Genomic DNA, 18648 nt, shown 5'->3' on the forward strand with positions numbered 1-18648 from the left:
TAACCTCCTCCAGTCCCTACACCCCTCCCTATCTCTGTAACCTCCTTTAGTCTCTACACCCCTCCCTATCTCTGTAACCTCCTCCAGTCCCTACACCCCTCCCTATCTCTGTAACCTCCTCCAGCCCCTCTCCCCTCCCTATCTCTGTAACCTCCTCCTGCCCCTACATCCCTCCCTATCCCTGTAACCTCCTCCAGCCCCTACACCCCTCCCTATCTCTGTAACCTCCTCCAGCCCCTACACCCCTCCCTATCTCTGTAACCTCCTACAGCCCCTACACCCCTCCCTATCTCTGTAACCTCCTCCAGCCCCTACACCACTCCCTATCTCTGTAACCTCCTCCAGCCCCGACACCCCTCCCTGTCCCTGTAACCTCCTCCAGCCCCTACACCCCTCCCTATCTCTGTAACCTCCTCCAGCCCCTACACCCCTCCCTATCTCTGTAAACTCCTCCAGCCCCTACACCCCTCTCTATCTCTGTAACCTCCTCCAGCCCCTACACCCCTCCCTATCCCTGTAACCTCCTCCAGCCCCTACACCCCTCCCTATCTCTGTAACATCCTCCAGCCCCTACACCCCTCCCCATCTCTGTAACCTCCTCCAGCCCCGACAACCCTCCCAATCTCTGTAACCTCCTCCAGCCCCTACACCCCTCCCTATCTCTGTAACCTCCTCCAGCCCCTACACCCCTCCCTATCTCTGTAACCCCCTCCAGCCCCTACACCCCTCCCTATCTCTGTAACCTCCTCCAGCTCCGACACCCCTCCCTATCTCTGTAACATCCTCCAGCCCTGACAACCCTCCCTATCTCTGTAACCTCCTCCAGCCCCGACAACCCTCCCTATCTCTGTAACCTCCTCCAGCCCCTACACCCCTCCCTATCTCTGTAACCTCCTCCAGCCCCTACACCCCTCCCTATCTCTGTAACCTCCTCCAGCCCCTACACCCCTCCCTATCTCTGTAACTTCCTCCAGCCCCTACACCCCTCCCTATTTCTGTAACCTCCTCCAGCCCCTACAACCCTCCTTATCTCTGTAACCTCCTCCAGCTCCTACAACCCTCCCTATCTCTGTAACCTCCTCCAGCCCCGACACCCCTCCCTATCTCTGTAACCTCCTCCAGCCCCTACACCCCTCCCTATCTCTGTAACTTCCTCCAGCCCCTACACCCCTCCCTATTTCTGTAACCTCCTCCAGCCCCTACAACCCTCCCTATCTCTGTAACCTCCTCCAGCTCCTACAACCCTCCCCATCTCTGTAACCTCCTCCAGCCCCTACACCCTCCCTATCTCTGTAACCTCCTCCAGCCCCTACAACCCTCCCTATCTCTGTATCCTCCTCCAGTCCCTACAACCCTCCCTATCTCTGTAACCTCCTCCAGCCCCTACACCCCTCCCTATCTCTGTAACCTCCTCCAGCCCCTACACCCCTCCCTATCTCTGTAACCTCCTCCAGCCCCGACACCCCTCCCTATCTCTGTAACCTCCTCCAGCCCCTACACCCCTCCCTATTTCTGTAACCTCCTCCAGCCCCTACACCCCTCCCTATCTCTGTAACCTCCTCCAGCCCCGACACCCCTCCCTATCTCTGTAACCTCCTCCAGCCCCTACACCCCTCCCTATTTCTGTAACCTCCTCCAGCCCCTACAACCCTCCTTATCTCTGTAACCTCCTCCAGCCCCTACAACCCTCCTTATCTCTGTAACCTCCTCCAGCTCCTATAACCCTCCCTATCTCTGTAACCTCCAGTCCCTACGAGACTCCGAGATCTCTGCGCTCCTCCTAATCGGGCCTCGAGCACCCTCGATGTCCATCGTTCCACCATTGATGGACGTGCCTTCAGCTGCCTGAGATCTGGATTCCCTCCCTCAACCTCTCTCTCCCCCTAGTCCTTTAAGACTTAAAACCACCCACCTCTTGGGCCAAACATTTAGTCACCTGCCTCAACAGCTCCTTCCATGGCTCCCTTTCGAGTTGTGTTTAACGCACAACTGTGAGGTGCCGTGGGATGTATTAACTACAGTAAAGGCGCTGAATATGTCGGGGCGGCACGGTAGCACTGTGGTTAGCACTGTTGCTTCACTGTGATGGGGTCCCAGGTTCGATTACCGGCTTGGGTCACTGTCTGTGCGGAGTCTGCACGTTCTCCCCGTGTCTGCGTGGGTTTCCTCCGGGTGCTCTGGTTTCCTCCCACAAGTCCCGAAAGACGTACTTGTTAGGTAATTTGGATATTCTGAATTCTCCCTCTGTGTACCCGAACAGGCGCCGGAGTGTGGCAACTAGGGGATTTTCACAGTAACTTCACTGCAGTGTTAATGTAAGCCTACTTGTGACACTAATAAAGATTATTATTATTAGATTGAAGTTGCTGTTTTCTGATAGGCTGACACTCCAGTGCAGGAATTGGGAGTGGCACGTTGACAGAATCCCACCCTTCGATGAGTCATTACAGCAGTCACTGTCTCTGCTCTCCCAGCTCCTCAAAGACACGTTGGCCACAATTAAAGGTTCTGCCGAAGACTAGTATTTACTTCACAATTACAGTTGGCAGTGTGAGAAAGTTCCGAAGGAGACAGACCACAACTGGACCAGAGGCAAATTCCCTCTCCAGGGAGCGACACTGACCTGCTGGTCGGGGCAGCACCGACCGTGGAAACGGCGCAGACGCTGTGCCACCCTCTCCAGAGCACAAACCGAAAGGCCAGTAGGGATGAGGGGGAACTTCTTTTCGTGCCTGCCTCTGTCCAGCCTCCCCCGTTCCCTCCGCTGCCGCCACCTGGAAGGTACTGCAGCGGGGTTAACATATCGAGGGTGGAAAAGGCCAAAAACGAGGACGATTACTTCACATTAAACCTGTCGAACACGTTTAATTCTGGCAGATGTGGGAAGGTGCAGAGGGGATTGAAGGAGAGATTCTTTCACTCAGAGGGAGGGAAGGTGCTACAATCCAGGCCCAGGCGAATGTTCTGGGGACGGGGGTTTATCCCCCACCAGGACAGCGGGTGGATTTAAATTCAGTTAATAGTGGGGCGGCATGCTGGCACACGGTTAGCACTGCTGCCTCACGGCGCTAGGGACCCGGGTTTGATTGCGGCCTTCCCAGTGTCTGCCTCCACGTCGTCCGGTTTCCTCCCACAGTCCAAAGACGTGCAAGTCTAGGTGGAGTTACGGGGATAGGGCGGGGGAGTGGGCCTAGATACGGTGCTCTTTCGGAGGGTCGGTTCAGACTCGATGGGCCGAATGGCGCGGTAGGGATTCTATGAATAAGATCTGGGATTGAAAGCTAGTCTCGCCTTTGATGAAACCATTGTTGACGGTCGTAAAACCCATCCAGTTCACTGCCATCGCCTCAGTGAGGGAAATCTGCCGCCCTGACCCGGGTCTGGCCCTCACGGGACTCCAGACCCCTTGCCCACAGCGACGTAGTCGACTCCTCACTGCCCCCCCCCCCCCTTCTGAAATGGCCCCAGCGAGACACTCCGCTCGAGGGGGCAAGTGGGGATAGACAACAAATGCTGTCTTCGCCCGCCGACCCCTACATCCCCTGAAAGGTTACAGGGTGTGGAACTCACTACCAGAATTGGCGACAGAGACACTTACGGCAGCGATGAAGTACTGGGGGTGCGCACGGGGCTGCCGTAATCTGGAGGGTAGGTTTCGGCCAGGTGGTTAACGTGTCGGTCAGCAGGGACATGATGGGACGAGCAGCCTCCTTCGGGTCTGTAGATTTCTACGATTCGGACAGACCCTAGCATGATCCTCCCCTCGGAAACCGAGCCATCGAGGCGTGTGGGAGATTTCCAGCTGGGAGGGAGTGGGCCTATTCCAGCGACGGAGCTGCAAGCAGGCTGGCTGTGTGCAGGAGCCCCTCAAGGCAGGGGACCAAACATTTGGTCCGGCAGGCTGGTCCGAGCGAATATCTTATTTTAAAACTAAATTTAGAGTACCCAATTATTTTTTCCAATTAAGGGGCAATTTAGCGCGGCCAATCCACCTACCCTGCACATCTTTGGGTTGTGGGGGCGAAACCTACGCAGGCACGGGGAGAATGTGCAAACTCCACATGGACAGTGGCCCAGATCCCGGATCGTACCTGGGACCTCGGCGCGTCGGGCAGCTGTGATAACCACTGTGCCGCCGTGCTGCCCTCCGAGCGAACATCTTAAACGTCCGGGAATGAATGGGCGGAGAGGGCGGGAGTCGTTCCTCGTCCCGCGCGCCAGCCGGACGGAGGAGCCAGGAGGATATGCTGCCGGGAGGGTGGGGAGGCGGGCAGCGTCCCGGGTCCTGGCTTTCGCGTACGGCCCGCGCAGTCGGCCCGGGGACAGGCTGCCCGTCCCACTGACCCCCCCCATCCGACAACCTGACAAAGGTCGAAACACGACACATCCCCGGCTAACAGCTGACTCCCCCTCCCTCCCTCCCCTCCTCTGTCTCCCTGCACAAAGGAATGAGGTTACAGCGCCCTTGCACATTCCATTTCAGGTACACATTGCTGCCGATCGAAGGGCGGAAGGCAGCGGGGGAGGGGGGGGGGTTTGGGAGAGAACATTTCGTCAAATGATAAAGACCAACAGATGGTTCTCCCTATATATAGCCGGTGCTGACAGTGTTTTCTCACATTGTTCCTCATCCCACACAAAACATGCACAACATTCCCCCGCCAGGAGGGGCCAGGAGCAACCTGCTCCCTGTGGATTCTGCCATGTAACAATGAGGTCAACTCTGTTGACTCAAGTTTCTCTCTCTCTCTCTCGCGCGCACACACACACGCACAACCTTTCTCACCTCATGTCTTGCGCTGTCTCCTCCAGCCCTCACTTCTCATGGGACGTCAATTGTGAGATTCAGTGCGCCCCAAACACGGTGAACTTCACCAGCCCCGCGCACATTTCAGCAGCTAGTCGCCTCCACTAAACAAGCCGGTGAGGTGGGCTCTGCTCCAGCGTGAGGTTAAAAACTACCAACTCCGACACTGCTCAAAGCCCCCCACCGCAACTCCTCTGAAGACGGTACACTGTTCATTGGGCAGAGGACATCGACACTTCAGTCCGACAAAACCCAAAGCCTATTCTTGTCAAACGAACTCCGCACAGTGCTCTGATTTCTCCCCCGCTGTCCCCTCCCCTTTCCCTCGGTCGCATCTTCGACGATTGCAGTAAGTGCTTGTCACGCATTTATCCCGTCACTGGGACATTGCACCTTCGTCCAGAGCAACGCCCACATTCCCAAACCACAGGAACCAGAATTTCAACAGCACAATAAACAGAGGAAAGACTCGCAAGAGAAACATGACCAAACCAAGTCTGATACCAAACCACATAAGGAGATAATTAAGACAGGAACCATCTTCCTAAAGGAGGAGAGAGAGAAAGAAAGACAAAGAGAGAGAGACAGAGAGGCGGAGAGAGAAAGAAAGAGAGAGAGAGAGACGCGGAGAGAGAAAGAAAGAGAGAGAGAGAGAGGCAGAGAGAGGGAGAGAGAGAGAGAGAGAGAGAGGCAGAGAGAGGCAGAGAGACAGAGAGCAAGAGAGACAGACAGAGAGAGAGAGAGAGAGAGAGACAGAGAGCGAGAGAGAAAAAGAGAGAGAGAGGCAGAGAGAGAGAGAGAGAGAGAGGGAGAGAGGCAGAGAGAGAGAAACCAAGAGAAAGGCGGAGACAGAGGCAGAGACAGAGAGAGAGACAGAGATGGAGAGAGAGAGACAGAGATGGAGAGAGAGAGACAGAGATGGAGAGTGAGAGACAGAGATGGAGAGAGAGACAGAGATGGAGAGAGATGGAGAGAGACAGAGATGGAGAGAGAGACAGAGATGGAGAGAGAGACGGAGATGGAGAGAGAGAGACAGAGAGAGAGAGGGGGATAGAGAGAGATATAGAGAGAAACATAGAACTTACAGTGCAGAAGGAGGCAATTCGGCCCACCAAGTCTGCACCAGCCCTTGGAAGGAGCACCCCACTTAAGCCCCACACCTCCACCCTATCCCCGTAACCCAGTAACTCCACCTAACCATTTTGGACACTAAGGGCAATTTATCATGGCCAATCCACCTAACCTGCACATCTTTGGACTGGGGGAGGAAACCGGAGCACCCGGAGGAAACCCACGCACACACGGGGAGGATGTGCAGACTCCGCACAGACAGTGACCCAATGGGGAAATCGAACCTGGGACCCTGGCGCTGTGAAGCAACCATGCTTACCACTGTGCTGCCCAGAGAAACAGGTAGAGAGAGAGACAGAGAGAGAGACTGAGAGAGACCGAGGGAGAGAGAAACAGAGAAAGGGAGAGAGAAACAGAGAAAGAGAGAGAGATAGACAGGGAGAGAGGGATAGCGAGGGAGAGAGAGATAGAGAGAGAGATAGAGAGGGAGAGAGAGAGAGATAGAGAGGGAGAGAGAGATAGAGAGGGAGAGAGAGCCAGAGAGGGAGAGAGAGCCAGAGAGGGAGAGAGAGCGAGCCAGAGAGGGAGAGCGAGCCAGAGAGGGAGAGAGAGCCAGAGAGGGAGAGGGAAAGAGAGAGATAGAGAGGGAGAGAGAGAGAGATAGAGAGGGAGAGAGAGAGATAGAGAGGAGGGGAGACGCAGGGACTGAGAGCAAGAGAGAAAGAGACAGAGATAGGGCGAGAGGGAGACAGGGAGAGAGAGTCAAACAGAGAGAGAGGGGCAGTGAGATAGACAGGGAGAGAGAGGCAGAGAGACAGAGAGAAACAGGGAGAGAGAGAGAGACAGAGGGAGAGAGGGGAAGACAAAGAGAGGGAGAGACCGCCCGGGGGTGAGAGAGGCCGTTGCCCTGGCCTTTGCCTCCCTGGTGGCACGGAGATGGATCTTACTGGGTTGGAGGGACTCGGAACCTCTGAAGTCAGGGGTGTGGGTTAGTCACATGGTGGGGTTTCTCAGATTTGAAAAAATTAAATTTGCCTTGAGGGGATCGCTGTAGGGGTTTGCTCGGAGGAGGCAGCCGTTCATCGACTACTTCGAGAAAAATTAAGCTGTTGGCAGGAGGAGGGGGGAAGGAGGCAAGGGGGGGGGGGATAGGGGCAGGAGAACCAGCGGAAAGGGGGCAGGGGGAAGGTGGTCCCGTTTGTGTCAGCCTTGTTGGCTGAGGTTCGTTGTTGGGGGGTGGGGGGGGGGGTGTTGGTTATATTGTTTTGTTCTTGTTGAAACCTGGGGTGGGATTCTCCGACCTCCCCCCCCTCCGGGAAGAGAATCGGGGGGGGGGGGGGGGGGGGGGGGGCGGAGTGAATCACGCCCCGATGCCGGCTGCCGAATTCTCCGGCGCCGTTTTTTTGGTGGGCCGGGAATTGCGTTGCGCCGGTCGGGGGCCGTTGGCAGCGCCCTCCCCTCCACCCCCCCAGTGATTCTCCGCTCCGCGATGGGCCGAGTGGCCGCCCGTTTCCGGCCTGTCCCGCTGGCGTAAATGACACAAGGTTCTTACCGGCACTCATTCCCTCCGCGCCGGCCGCTATAAAGGTCCACTATGGGCGGCGCGGAGAAGAAACCCCCTGCGCATGCGCAGGAATCACGCCAGCGGTTCTGGGAACACGCTGGCGCTCCCGCGCGGCGCCAACCGCTCCAGTGCCGGCCTAGCCCCCGAAGGGGCGGAGGATTCCGCACCTTCCGGCGTCTGACACCGGAGTGGCTCACGCCGCTCTTCGGTGCCGGTACGGCCCGCCCGCCGGATACCGGAGAATCCCGGCACATATGTTCCAAATTGTTAAAGCGAATGGAATCGGGGGATGGTGGAGAGGCCGGAATTAGAGGAGTGCAGAGATCCCGGACGGGCTGGAGGAGGTTACAGGGATAGGGAGGGTGTAGGGGCCGGAGGAGGTTACAGAGATAGGGAGGGGTGTAGGGGCTGGAGGAGGTTACAGAGGTAGGGAGGGTGTAGGGGCTGGAGGTGGTTACAGGGATAGGGAGGGGTGTAGGGGCTGGAGGAGGTTACAGAGATAGGGAGGGTGTAGGGGCTGGAGGAGGTTACAGGGATAGGGAGGGGTGTAGGGGCTGGAGGAGGTTACAGAGATAGGGAGGGTGTAGGGGCTGGAGGAGGTTACAGAGATAGGGAGGGGTGTAGGGGCTGGAGGAGGTTACAGAGATAGGGAGGGTGTAGGGACTGGAGGAGGTTACAGAGATAGGGAGGGTGTAGGGGCTGGAGGAGGTTACAGAGATAGGGAGGGTGTAGGGGCTGGAGGAGGTTACAGAGATAGGGAGGGGTGTAGGGGCTGGAGGAGGTTACAGAGATAGGGAGGGTGTAGGGGCTGGAGGTGGTTACAGAGATAGGGAGGGGTGTAGGGGCTGGAGGAGGTTACAGAGATAGGGAGGGGTGTAGGGGCTGGAGGAGGTTACAGAGATAGGGAGGGTGTAGGGGCTGGAGGAGGTTACAGAGATAGGGAGGGTGTAGGGGCTGGAGGTGGTTACAGAGATAGGGAGGGGTGTAGGGGCTGGAGTAGGTTACAGAGATAGGGAGGGTGTAGGGGCTGGAGGAGGTTACAGAGATAGGGAGGGTGTAGGGACTGGAGGAGGTTACAGGGATAGGGAGGGGTGTAGGGGCTGGAGGAGGTTACAGAGATAGGGAGGGGTGTAGGGGCTGGAGGAGGTTACAGAGATAGGGAGGGGTGTAGGGGCTGGAGGAGGGTACAGAGATCGGGAGGGATGTGGGGGCTGGAGGAGGTTACAGAGATAGGGAGGGGTGTAGGGGCTGGAGGAGGTTACAGAGATAGGGAGGAGTGTAGGGGCTGGAGGAGGTTACGGAGATAGGGAGGGTGTAGGGGCTGGAGGAGGTTACAGAGATAGGGAGGAGTGTAGGGGCTGGAGGAGGTTACAGAGATAGGGAGGGGTGTAGGGGCTGGAGGACGTTACAGAGATAGGGAGGGGTGGAGGGGCTGGAGGAGGTTACAGGGATAGGGAGGGGTGTCGGCGCTGGCGGAGGTTACAGAGATATGGAGGGTGTAGGGGCTGGAGGAGGTTACAGAGATAGGGAGGGGTGTAGGGTCTGGAGGAGGTTACAGGGATAGGGAGGGGTGTCGGGGCTGGCGGAGGTTACAGAGATAGGGAGGGGTGTAGAGGCTGGAGAGGTTACAGAGATAGGGAGGAGTGTAGGGGCTGGAGGAGGTTACAGAGATAGGGAGGGGTGTAGGGGCTGGAGGAGGTTACAGAGATAGGGAGGGGTGAAGGGGCTGGAGGAGGTTACAGGGATAGGGAGGGAGTGTAGGGGCTGGAGGTGGTTACAGAGATAGGGAGGGGTGTAGGGGCTGGAGGACGTTACAGAGATAGGGAGGGGTGTAGGGGCTGGAGGAGGTTACAGAGATAGGGAGGGGTGTAGGGGCTGGAGGAGGTTACAGAGATAGGGAGGGTGTAGGGGCTGGAGGTGGTTACAGAGATAGGGAGGGGTGTAGGGGCTGGAAGAGGTTACAGAGATAGGGAGGGGTGTAGGGGCTGGAGGAGGTTACAGAGATAGGGAGGGGTGTAGGGGCGGGAGGAGGTTACAGAGATAGGGAGGGGTGTAGGGGCTGGAGGAGGTTACAGAGATAGGGAGGGGTGTAGGGGCGGGAGGAGGTTACAGAGATAGGGAGGGGTGTAGGAGCTGGAGGAGGTTACAGAGATAGGGAGGGATGTATGGGCTGGAGGAGGTTACAGAGATAGGGAGGGGTGTAGGGGCTGGCGGAGGTTACAGAGATAGGGATGGGTGTAGGGGCTGGAGGAGGTTACAGAGATAGGGAGGGGTGTCGGGCTGGAGGAGGTTACAGGGATAGGGAGGGGTGTAGGGGCTGGAGGAGGTTACAGAGATAGGGAGGGGTGTCGGGCTGGAGGAGGTTACAGGGATAGGGAGGGGTGTAGGGGCTGGAGGAGGTTACAGAGATAGGGAGGGGTGTAGGGGCTGGCGGAGGTTACAGAGATAGGGAGGGTGTAGGGGCTGGAGGAGGTTACAGAGATAGGGATGGGTGTAGGGGCTGGAGGAGGTTACAGAGATAGGGAGGATTGTAGGGACTGGAGGAGGTTACAGAGATAGGGAGGGGTGTAGGGGCTGGAGGAGGTTACAGGGATAGGGAGGGGTGTAGGGGCTGGAGGAGGTTACAGAGATAGGGAGGATTGTAGGGACTGGAGGAGGTTACAGAGAAAGGGAGGGGTGTAGGGGCTGGCGGAGGTTACAGAGATAGGGATGAGTGTAGGGGCTGGAGGAGGTTACAGAGATAGGGAGGGGTGTAGGGGCTGGCGGAGGTTACAGAGATAGGGAGGGGTGTAGGGGCTTGAGGAGGTTACAGGGATAGGGAGGGGTGTAGGAGCTGGAGGAGGTTACAGAGAAAGGGAGGGGTGTAGGAGCTGGAGGAGGTTACAGAGATAGGGAGGGGTGTAGGGGCTGGAGGAGGTTACAGAGATAGGGAGGGGTATAGGGGCTGGAGGAGGTTACAGGGATAGGGAGGGGTGTAGGGGCTGGAGGAGGTTACAGAGATAGGGAGGGGTGTAGGGGCTGGCGGAGGTTACAGAGATAGGGAGGTACAAGAAATCCAGGTCTGACGTACAGAAAGCCATCAGAGATGCAAAAAGACAATACCGCATCAAACTCGAGTCCCGGGCCAACGTCACTAACCCACCCTGTTAGGCGTTTTAGTTGCTGTGATATGAAGAGTCTAAAGTTCTGTTCCTTTTTCACCAACACATTTATTTAATTCCAACAGCCTTTGCACAAAACTCTGACTACACATCACCCAACCGAGGCCGCCTGAAGCCCCTTTACATAATCAGTGTCAATTAATGGATACTTAACATAAATGAGACAACTAATTGCAATGTCGCTTAACCTATTACTTAACACGCTGACTATAGCAGGGCTCACAGGAGATGACAGGCTATAAAGCAAGGTCAGGAGGAATATCTGGGGCTGAAGCATCCCTACCCGATGATCTGAACAAGGTCTATGCCCGCTTTGAGCAGTCAGCCAATGTATCAGTGCCACCTGCCCCTGGACACACCCGTACCCACTATTACAGCCTCAGAGGTAAGAGCTACCTTCCTGAAAGTGAATCCGCGGAAAGCGATGGGCCCCGACGGAGTCCCTGGGCGAGGACTCAGAGCCTGCGCTGACCAGCTGGCGAGTGTATTCGCAGATATCTTCACCACCTCTCTCCTCTGCTCTGAGGTCCCCACCTCCTTCAAGAAGACCACCATAATACCAGCACCAAAGAAGAACAAGGTAGCCTGCCTCAACGACTACCGACTGATGGCCCTGACATCTGTTATCATGAAATGCTTCGAGCGGCTAGTCATGAGACGGATCACTGCCAGCCTCCCACACGGTCTCGATCCACTGCAGCTTGCCTATCACCGCAACCGGTCCACAGCAGATGCTATCTCCCTGGCTCTACAATCAACACTCGAACACCTCGACAACAAGGACACCTACGTCAGACTGCTGTTTATAGACTACAGCTCCGCCTTTAACACCATTATCCCAACAAGACTAGTAACCAAACTCCGCAATCTTGGACTTGACCCCTCCCTGTGCAGCTGGATCCTCGACTTCCTCACCAACAGACCGCAATCTGTCAGGATAGGCAACAGCTCCTCCTCCACGATAGTCCTCAACACCGGGGCCCCGCAAAGATGTGTGCTCAGTCCTCTACTGTACTCCCTATACACACATGACTGTGTGGCAAGATTTAACTCCAACTCCAAGTTTGCGGATGATCCGACTGTGGTGGGCCGTATCTCAAACAACGACGAATCAGACTACTGTCATGTGAGAGTACCTTTAAGAAATGGGTGTTTATAAATGGGTATGTATATAAGTATCTGTAGTGAGAGTACCTTTAAGAAATCGATGTTTACTACTGCAGTGATGTCAGAGAGTGGGTGGAGCTGGGCTGTCTGTCAGCTTTTTACTTTCATTTTTGAGCAGGCTGCTATAGAGTGAGTTTTTGGTTTCATTTTCAGCGTTGGAGCTGAAGCCAGACAGAGCAGGTGTACTGCTGATCGCTCTGCCATGAAAAGACTGTCTCTTGATCATTTGGTGAATTCAGAATTATAAATGTTCTCAGTAGTGAATGTAGCCACCTAAAATGGCTGATTCCCTATTAATTTGGCCAAAACCCGATCTAAAATGGCTAACCGAAAAGGCTGATGGGAAAAGCAGCCAACAGTTCACAAACGGACAGCTGCAGACAGAATAGCGTATTTGGCTCTGGGGAAGTCGGCCCAGATCGATACTCAAGACCATTAGCAGCACATCAACACAGACATCTGCAGTTTAATCGGCTATCCCCGGGAACAATTGCAACATATTAGCAATTGAATGCCGGGCCAGACCTGTCGGCGCCTGCAGTAGCCGAAACAAAGGCAGGTGAACGACCACCCCCCGATCGGGGAATCGCCCCGTTATTGGACGTATCGAACCCAGTGATTGGGAACAAATCCAATCACTTGGGACTCAGGGTCAAGGGCCGCCCCGAGAGGCGGGAAGCCCCTGGGCCCTATAAAGTGAGGGGCAAGGTTCAGATCTCTCTCTCTCTCCCTTCTTCTCCGGCTCGCGACCTTCGCAAGAACATCGACCAGAAACAGTAAGTCTGACTCCAGCGATCGCTACCCGATAGAGATTCCTAGCCATCGACCCGTACCAGCCTTTTGAATCCCGCAGGCCAGATCCAATTCGATAAACCATTCGTTTCCCTGACCTGGTGGGCCATCTCCTAAAGTTAAGTATTGGCCAGTAGTGGTAGGTTTTGATATAGATAGTAGGATTATTGTGTAAGTATTTATTGCTGTACATAATAAATGACCGTTGATTTCAATCTTACTAAGCGGTGTGCTGACTTATTAATCATAACTCGAGCTTGAACCACGTGGCGGTATCAGAAAGATACCTGGCGACTCGTGAGCAAAGGTGACATAATCAGAGCTAATAAACTAAGGCTAAAAAGAGCAACATAATTGGCGACTCTGGTGGGACCCGACATAGAAGTGGAAAACCACTCCGGGAGAACCCCAGAAATTTGAATAGAATCCAATTGGAAGCAAAAAAAAAAAACCACAAGTGTTCAAGCGGTTCTGGTTAATAATTCACAATTCGGAAGTGTGTGTATGCATGCGTAACTAACAGGGTTATAAGGTAAAACTGATAGATTTTGTTGCATCATAACTGTCGGAAGTCTGTATTTTCGGAAATTAGCGCAAGCAGTACCCGCATCTACGACACCACCTTAGCCCCCTGTTCCAAATTTGAACGTAGCGAGCAGATAAGAGAGATGGCCATGCAGGCCATTCAGGCAATGCAACGCCTCATGAACCCCGAAGAATTTGCGGTTGCACCGATCAGCAGCATTAAAGTGGGACAGTGTCCCATTTGGGAAGTGGAAATTCGGAAATTTCTGCAGGGCAAAGGATGGCCCGTGTGGAGCGGTTTCTGTAATAATGACGACTCAGGTCCCGGAAGTATAGGGCATACTTGGTGGGAGAACATGAGTGAAATTCATAAGAAAAGCTTAGCAAAAGCGCGCAAGCCGATGGCAATCATGTCCTGTATGGCACAATTGCGAGGCACAGAGGAGGTCGTCAGGACGCTCCGAAAAGAAATAGAAGGGATACATCGTATGAGTAAAATCGATGTATGCGAGATGGAAAAAGAGAACCTGGAATTGAAAAGGCAGTTAGAAGCCAAGGACGAAGAGGTGGCTGACGCCAAACGGGGTCACCAGTCTTGTCTGGCGCATTTAAGCAGTTTTCAATCCCAGTATGAGAAGGCTTATCAGGACACGTAGTGTGCGGTCCTGGTAAAGAAAGAGACAGAGAAGCAGGTGGAGACGCTACACACACTCCCGACTGCATCAATGGCTCCGAAGTGGAGATGGTTGACAGCTTTAAGTTCCTGGTGGTCACCATCACCAACAGTCTGTCCTGGTCCACTCACGTTGATGCAACAGTCAAGAAAGCTCAACAACGTCTTTACTTCCTACGGAAGCTAAAGAAATTTAACATGTCTGCATCGACTCTGACAAACCTCTACAGATGTGCGATAGAGAGCATCCTATCCGGCTGCATCGCAGCCTGGTATGGCAACTGTTCAGTCCAAGATTGCAAGAAACTGCAGAGTGTGGTGAACTCAGTCCAGCGCATTACACAAGCTTGCCAACCACACATTGATTCTGTCTGCACCTCCCGCTGCCTCAGGAAGACAGACAGCATTATCAGAGACCCCTCCCACCCAGGCATTGCCTTCTTCCAGACCCTTCCATCAGGCAGAAGGTACAGAAGTCTGAAGACCCGCACATCCAGACATAGGAACAGCTTCTTCCCCACAGCTACAAGACTCCTCAACGACTCCCCCTCGGACTGATCTGTTCCCTGTCAGAACACTATTCACGACACCCTATGCTGCTCTTGCTCACGTATTTGCTTTGTTTGGCCAATTGTTCTGCACTGTAACCAATCACTGTTTGTCGATGTATCATTTGTCAATGTTCTCTGTCGATTATTCTTTTACGTACTATGTACATTCCCTCGGCCGCAGAAAAATACTTTTCACTGTACTTTGGTACGTGTGACAATAAATCAAATCAAATCAAAGGGTTGTAGGGACTGGAAGAAGTTACAGAGATAGGGGAGTGGGGAGTGAGAGGGGTGACCAAGCTTCGCAAGCCTAAGCAGGTTTAAAACCCGCTTAGACTCGCTGACCCGGGATCTATCAGACTCCCGGCATCTACGGGCATCCCCAGGGGGATGGTTACCTCCGGGGGCTGGTCCAGACAAACGTAGATCAGGCGGAACGGCTGAGGGGAGGTCTAGCAGGCTATCGGAGGCCCCCGAGTGGTCAGGGACAGGGCAGGGTGGCTCCCTGGACCCCCCCCCCCCCACCTTGAATGCAGGCACCTTGGCACAGTGAGTGAGCGAACGAGTGCGAGTGTGTGAGGAGCAAGATTATTGCAGAAACAAAGGTTTGCCTTCAAACTTCATGACTTCAGCAGCCTTATTGGCCATGAACCCTGATCTCCCAGGAGTGCTCTGGTGGAGAGGGAGGACGCAGCCCTCCCCCTGCAGGCCCTCCCCCCACCAACACCATTCTCAGCGACCTGCTGCGATTCAGTGTGCCTTGCATTGTGCATTCCCAAACAGCGAGGAGGCAGTGGGAACTCACTGACATTCCACCGCACTGCACTGCCAACATCGCCTTTTAAAAGCAAAACCAAAAACCTCTTAAAAGAAAGACACTGCGTACTAAATTCAATCAGCCGCCCCTATAATAAGCTGCGGTACTGAACAGCTGTACAAGTCACCATGATATGTATTTATTAAAAGGCCGTGCCTTCCCCTTTAAGAGCTCACAGCCCCTCAGCACTGAGGATGCTGCCACTGAGACAGAAGTGGCAGAACAGCTCGAGAGCTCCGTTAACGACATGAACATAATCCTGGGCTTTATTAACCTGGGCATGGAGTACCAGAGCAAGGAGGTTACCTTTAATTGTTATAAAACACTGGTTCAGCCCCAGTCGGAGACAGAGAGAGAGAGACAGAGAGAGACAGAGAGAGAGACAGAGAGAGAGAGCGACAGAGACAGAGACAGAGAGAGACAGACAGAGAGCGAGAGACACAGAGACAGAGAGAGACAGAGAGAGAGAGACAGACAGAGAGACCGACAGAGAGAGACAGACAGAGAGGGAGAGACACAGAGACAGAGGCAGAGTGAGAGAGACAGAGAGAGAGAGAGAGAGAGACAGAGAGAGAGAGACACAGTGACACAGAAAGAGACACAAAGAGAGACCGAGAGACAGAGAGGGAGAGTCAGAGAGCGACAGACAGAGAGAGATAGACAGAGAGAGAGACACACAGAGAGAGACAGAGACACAGAAAGAGAAACAGAGAGAGGCAGAGACAGAGAGAGAGACAGACAGAGAGAGACAGACAGAGAGGGAGAGACAGAGAGAGAGTCAGGAGAGACAGACAGAGATGGACAGAGAGAGATACAGGCAGACAGAGAGGGAGAGAGAGACAGAGAGACAGGGAGAGAGAGAGAGACAGAGAGAGAGAGAGGGAGAGACAGAGAGTCAGAGAGAGACAGACAGACAGAGAGAGATGAACAGAGAGAGAGAGAGAGACAGAGAGAGAGACAGAGAGAGAGAGAGACAGAGAGAGACAGAGAGAGACAGAGAGAGAGAGAGAGAGAGACAGAGAGAGAGAGAGAGAGAGAGAGAGACAGAGAGAGAGACAGACAGAGAGAGACAAGAGAGAGACAAGAGAGAGACCGAGGCAGAGAGAAAGGTAGAGAGAGAGACAGAGACAGAGGGAAAGAGGCAGAGAGAGAGACAGAGAGAGAGAGAGAGAGACAGAGACAGAGAGAAAGAGGCAGGGAGAGAGACAGAGAGAGAGAGAGAGCGACAGAGACAGAGAGAAAGAGGCAGAGAGAGAGACAGAGAGAGACAGGCATTCTCCGATTCCCCCACATGCTTCCCCATGGCGGGAGGCACCTCGCTGTTTGTTGTCGGTGGGAATCCCTGTTCCCGCCATTGTCAATGGGAATTCCCACTGAAGCCCCCCCCACCATTGGGAGCATGGGAAAGGGGGCAGCCGGCATGTTTGCAGAATCCGGAGAACTCCGGGCATCGAGCTTGTAATAACACGGAAAGAGGCCCTTCGGCCCATTGTCTCTGCGCTGGCCATTGAACATCCATCTATCCTGATCCCCAGCACTCTGTATGTAGACTTGCCGGTATAGAGAGAGAGGGAGAGAGTGTGGGACGGTCCGTGGATGGACTGGAGAAGCTGCGACTCAGATTTGAGCCGAGAGAAACGACGGTGAGGGAGGAGAAACCTTTTCAGGCAGCGAGCGGTCGGCATCTGGAATCGGCGCTAGCGGAGGGCAGGGTGGAGGCAGGGTCAGTCCGCAGAATCCCTACGGTGCCGGAGCATTTGGCCCGTCGAGTCTGCGCCAATCCTCTTAAAGGGCACTCCCCCCTAGCCCACTGCACGCCCCCTCCCCCCGCACGGCTCCTCACCGCCCTAATCCCCCATTGCCCCGCGCATTGATCATGGCCTTCCACCTCAGCTGCATCTCGGAGGAATTTAGACTGTGAGCTGAACAGGAAGAATGTGCAGGGTTACAGGAAGGGTGTAATATATAATGGAATATACATTAAAAAAGGGCAACCCCTTGCCCTTTAAGAGAACCGTGACGCCTGCGCACTGAGGAGCTGGCTGGTGGCTGCCACTGTGTCAACAATGAATAGTACTGGACTGCTGGCCTCACATTGCTCAAAGTTAGGTTTGAAAAAGCGCACACACGCACACACTAAACATTACCCAGCAGCGGGCACGCTTAACGGCAAAACGAGGAGGATGAGGAAGCACGAGCTGTGAAATTGTTGTCTTGTTACATGTCGAACCAAAAGAGAGCACCCTGGGCTGTAACCTGCTGCTTTCTGCTGAGGTGGAGAACGGAGGGATTGGGTTGGAGTGTGTGTGGGTGTCTGCGACTGTGTGTGAATGTGTGGGTGTGTGTGGTTGTGGACGGGTGTATGTGTGTGTGAGTGTGTGGGGGTATGTATGGGTGGGTGTATGAGGCTGTGTGTGTGTGTGGAAGGGGGGTACGTGTGGGTGGGTGTATGAGACTGTCTGTGTGTGAGAGTGTGTGTGTGGGGGGTATGTGTGGGTGGGTGTATGAGACGGTCTGTCTGTGTGTGAGAGTGTGTGTGTGGGGGGTATGTGTGGGTGGGTGTATGAGACTGTCTGTGTGTGTGTGTGTAAAGGGGTTGCGGAGTTGGGAGTCAGGGAGAGGGGGAAGGGGAGAGAGAAAGGATTTGCCGATCAGGCTCCCAGTAATCCCCTGACATTGTCACTGCGCAAACACACACACTGAGAGAGGGGAGAGTCTCCAGCAGCCTGCAGCCCCGGCTGCGAGGAGGAGGGAGAGGTGGAGGGGGAGGGAGGGGTGGAGGGAGGGGGAGAATGTGGAGGGAAAGGCTCTGCGTGAACTCACCCAGCACTGCGCACCACACTCCGTGCCGCCGAGGCAGCCTCAGAGCGACAAGAGGGGCATTCCTGCATCCGTCCCTCCGGGGGCTGCCTGCTCGGTCTGTGCGGCTCCCGATCATGTATTATTAAACAACAGCGGCAGCCGCTCTCTCTCTCCCTCCTCCCCACCCCCCTCCCTTCCCCTTCTCCCTGCCTTGGTCCACTCCAGATTCCATTGAACAGCTGCAGGCTGGGAACCTGCCACTATGGATACAGGGGAGGGAGACGCGAGGGGCGTGAGGAGCTGAGTTATATCGGCTCTCGTTCCTGACCGTCAGCCGCTCAGCGAGCAGCTGCCTGGCCGGCTCAGCGTTTTGTGCCAGGTTTAGATGCCCACTCCTGGAGGTCTGGGAGGGGGTGGTTGGCCATGCCAGCTCCCCCTCATCCCCCTCATCCCCTGCCCATGTTGGATGGGTCTCAGATGCCGGGGACTGGCGGGTGGGGGGTGGGTGAGTGCGCGGAGCTGGAATTCTGCAGGTTGGGAGTTGTAGTCCTTATCCAACACTCTACCCACCCTCCCTCTCTCTCCGGCACCGGGAAGCAGGAGTCCCGATGCACAGCGGGCTGGGGCAGGAAGGGCTGGCTGACATTAACAGCAGCACCGACATCTGTCACTGCAGCTTCCACACATTCACACATTCCCCAGCGGCAAACAGCACTCA

General features: G+C 54.9%; 1 protein-coding gene across 5 annotated transcripts in view; it reads right to left on the minus strand.

Annotated features, from left to right (window-relative positions):
- The window catches only part of LOC140398891 (cyclin-dependent kinase 16-like), a 237160-nt gene extending 219055 nt beyond the window's left edge, over positions 1–18105 (minus strand). The window contains exon 1 of one of the 5 annotated variants that reach the window (XM_072487845.1): positions 17952–18105. The gene's annotated coding sequence lies outside the window, so the exon portion shown is untranslated. Of the gene's footprint in view, positions 1–2623; positions 2643–4786; positions 5309–17951 lie in introns of those variants that run through there. The other 4 variants (XM_072487844.1, XM_072487847.1, XM_072487848.1 and 1 more) reach the window with 4 other exon arrangements.
- Between the last annotated feature and the right edge of the window lie 543 nt (positions 18106–18648).

This window comes from Scyliorhinus torazame, chromosome 22, assembly GCF_047496885.1.
Source record: "Scyliorhinus torazame isolate Kashiwa2021f chromosome 22, sScyTor2.1, whole genome shotgun sequence".
In the NCBI taxonomy this organism is placed as follows: domain Eukaryota; kingdom Metazoa; phylum Chordata; class Chondrichthyes; order Carcharhiniformes; family Scyliorhinidae; genus Scyliorhinus; species Scyliorhinus torazame.